General features: G+C 46.4%; 1 non-coding gene across 1 annotated transcript; it reads left to right on the top strand.

Moving 5' to 3' along the window:
• On the top strand, window positions 1-75 carry TRNAS-GGA (transfer RNA serine (anticodon GGA)). The gene has a single exon. It is a non-coding gene; the product is annotated as a tRNA-Ser (tRNA).
• Window positions 76-4,003: the final 3,928 nt, after the last annotated feature.

Here is a 4,003-nt window from a genome sequence, read left to right as displayed (position 1 = left end):
GCCTGGTTAGCTCAGATGGTAGAGCGGCTGTCCCGGAAAGGCAGTGGTCCCGGGTTCGAGTCCCGGACCAGGACGAATGTTTCTTCAACTATGAGGCTTTTCTTTCGAGGAACCCGTATGGGTTTCCTTTGTAGCAATTGCTACGAACGGGTGGATGTCTGATTTTCCCTTTATTCATATAAGGTCTTATATGTTGCCGTTAATGCAACAATATTTTATGAAGTTGGTGAAACCTGTAGTACGCTTCCAATAGAAGTACGGCGATGGCAACAATTGTTGCGTATGCAATAAAATGAATTAGAGGGAAAAAATACAGGAGGCTGCCACCCCAAAGGAGGGGCAGGCACGGTCGACCAAAGGGAATAGTGCGGCCGCGGCCGAAGTAGAGGCGCCACACGCCGCGAAGACGTCATGGCCGCGTCACGGTAACGCCTCCCTAACAAGGGAAGGCTAACCGTTCTGCAGGCGTTCACAAGAAAGTTTCGTCACTCACTCACTCACTGGCCATGAACAACATCATTGTACCATTGCACTTCCTACGTGCCAAATGGCCGATGTTATGCACCGTTGTGAAACTAGCTGCTGGCTTAATGAACGTCATGGTGATAATGTGTTTGGCGTCTGCATGCGGGAGAGGCTTTTTCAACCGATCGTAAGCCACACCCCGACCTTGGCGTGTAGTGCTCCCTGTCACTGTTTGGGAGTGAGACGAAGTGGACATCGAGGCTCGTTCGAGTGCGGAGGACTTACTAACAACATCTGGTACAACGATGGTGACACGATGAACCTCTGCGGTTGCCATTCCCACAGCCTGATAGAAGGTTTGCGCTATTGATGTGAAGGAGAACGAATTCGAATGACTTCATTACTGGACATTAGTTTTTCAGGAGGAAGCGACTGGCGACGCTTATCACTGCTAGCCAATAGTTGTTATCGCTTGATGTAGTAACACTGAGCTTGGTGGAGTTGAGGCATCTTACCTCTGCTCCGTCTGAGTTTAACAGAGTTATAGTTAAGTGGCATGCTTAGGCCACTTGTAACTCGGTGGCACATTTGTCATAAACAACTTAAACAAGTCGCTCAGTAGAAGCACTTCTCGGTATACCATTGCAAAGCTGCATCCGCATGTAGCTAACACTGTCCTCCTCGTCCTGCACCTTAATCGCCCTGGAGATAGAATCTCAGCCTTGGGAAAGCCCCGCGTGGAAGTGATCCGACGCGGCCGCTCACTTGACTACCGCGTAGGTCCGCTCTGCACGAACTGGCGGGTTCGATTCCCACCGCGGCGGCCACATTGTGATGGAGACAGAACGCAAGAAGGCACGTGCACCATGCTCTGGATGCACATTGTGGAATCTCTGGTGGCCGACATTGACCCTGAGCGCTGCCCTACGGCGTCCCTCATAGCCCGCGTTGTGCAGTCATGGGAGTTGGCTGGACTCCACAAATTATTTTTAATTCGAGCTGACCAGTGCGGATAATGATGTGCGACGTTTCAAACAAATCGCAAACGATGTTTAGTAGCTAGCAGCAGGCTAAGCCTATAGGTACAGGGGATAGTTCGTACAGAAAATGAAACTTTACGCATCAAGATAAAAGGGGCGGCGAAATCAACAAGCCTGCCACATCTGGCTTCGAATGACATCGATATTGCTCAAATAATTTCTTCTAGGCTCGAGAACGTACCAGAAATTGTAAACTGGACAGCAAACTAGAGATATATGGCTGCGAAAACACAAAGCACGGCGAAATTATTATTCGCCATATCTCGATCACTGAAAACTTTGAGCGTCTGAACATTGATTTTGCGGCGCCACGCAAAGGAATGGGCACCTAGCAGTAGCTATCATTTGTCGTCACATGCGAAGAGAAATAGCTTTCCTGCAGAAAACGAGCGTGGATTCTGGAGTTATTCTTCGTAACATGGCAGACCTTCACAAACTATCTGTAAAATGACCAGCCTCTGGACCACCCATTTTCCAAGTGAGCATTTCTTCCAGAACAAATAGATTTATGAAACATTCAGCCTTCTGTAAGTAACTGTTCATTCATTTTAACTTTCGGTCAGAAAATGGGCTTGCTGAACGTGTTTGTTTCTCTAGCAATGAATGCTTACACGCAATTGCATTTAAAATGCTAAACTATTTACAAATGTGTCTTCTTAAAAAAATATGTGGTTTTACGTGCCAAAACCACTTTCTGATTATGAGGCAGGCCGTAGTGGGGGACTTCGGAAATTTCGACCACCTGGGGTTCTTTAACGTGCACCTAAATCTAAGTACAAGGGTGTTTTCGGATTTCGCCCTCATCTAAATGTGGCCGCCGTGGCCGGGATTCGATCCCGCGACCTCGTGCTAAGTAGCCCAACACCATAGCTACTAAGCAACCACCGCGGGTAAACGTCGCTCTTTATTCCTGCGAAAGTTCCAGTAGGTTTTCTTGTAACACATTGAATGGTTTATTTATTTCCGAGAGGTCCAGCTTGAGCTCGATACGATGATAACAAAGGTGTGTTGGAATTCTTGTACACTATACAGTATTCGACTCTCTCCTGTAGTGCTCGCAGTTTGTAGTGATCGGCTGGCGCGCCGACGTTTTGTATCACTCTGAAAGAGCCTTTTGTTTCATGTCGCGCTCTTGCCAGTGTGAGCCATTTTTCCCTGTCACCACAATGTAATCATGCGTCAAGTCATATTTTGCCGGCTATTTGAGATTCTCTGTTGAAAGCAACATCGATCTTAACGCTGTTACTTTAAAAGGGCTAGGAGTAACATTTATGATTTCCAAATATAAGTTTTTGTTGACGCGCGAACTGTCGTTCGTGTATTTTTTTTCGTATTTTAATTTTTTTTGTATCTCAATATGTGTGACTGTCCCACTTATATAGCGGTCACTGATATTTTTCCCATGCTTGCACCAGGAGGCCATGATTATTAACAAAGCTTCCTCCACTCTGACGAAAACCCCTTTTTACCACGAGACATCCTTGAGCACCAGCGGCACGAGCGAAGAAAGTACAGTCCACTACACCCTGACCTATCCAGGCAGGACTCTTATGACTGGCGCCGAATACAGACGCACACATTTCCAAACCTTTATTTGAAAAATGCCATTCACCCAACGCTGTACAGCGCTCGCTGTCCTTGGTGCGGAGGCCAACTCTCGCCCACATTACGTGGGACTGCCAGAACAGGCCACCCAAAATTAATACACCAAAAATAGCCGGCAAACTTTCCGGAAGGGAGCAGTGGGAGACTTGGCTCGCCAGCGAGGATCGGGAGATGCAACTAGCGCTCCTCGACCAAGCACGGCGGACCGCTCAAGCCAGTGGGGCCCTGGACTAGGGGCTCCACCCACTCGCTTTCTGCATTTTTTTTTCTTTTAAATAAACGTTTTGATATATATATATATATATATATCCCTGGGGCTCCTGGCGACATTTTTGTTGCAAATAAATATTGATATTTACGTTACTTTAGCAAGAAAGTTGCCAGACGCATCTGTCTGTCTCCACCCTAAGATATTGCTCCGTGGGGGGGGGGGGGTCGTTGCCAGTCGTGGTGCCGTCAACGCAGATGTTGTGTTGGTTTTGTTGTGCCAACTATCGCAGTTTTGTGTGAAATTTCAGGCGTTTCTTATAGAAGTTCTCTAGAACACTTAGCGATGGGCCAATAACTGGAAAATCTGCAAGACTACATTCCCGCTTACACAAATTATCTTTTTATTTATTTATTTGTGTGTTTTTTTGTTTTTACATTACAGGCCTCAAGAGACACATCAACAACGGATTTCTTAGAGGTTCATGGCTTCTGAGTTGAAAGACACTACAAAAACATTCAACCCATCACATGGTTGCAACAAATGATATATTTAGGGCACAGGAAATATATGAAAACACGGGCTTATAGAGATAAAAAATGCATGTGACAGGTTCCCTCTTCTTCGTCTCGTCTGTGAATGTTGGCTGTGTGCTACAGTTGTCGAGATAGGCACCAAGTATACA

Source organism: Dermacentor albipictus, chromosome 6 (assembly GCF_038994185.2).
Source record: "Dermacentor albipictus isolate Rhodes 1998 colony chromosome 6, USDA_Dalb.pri_finalv2, whole genome shotgun sequence".
NCBI lineage: Eukaryota > Metazoa > Arthropoda > Arachnida > Ixodida > Ixodidae > Dermacentor > Dermacentor albipictus.
This window is presented reverse-complemented; position numbering and strand designations above follow the sequence as displayed.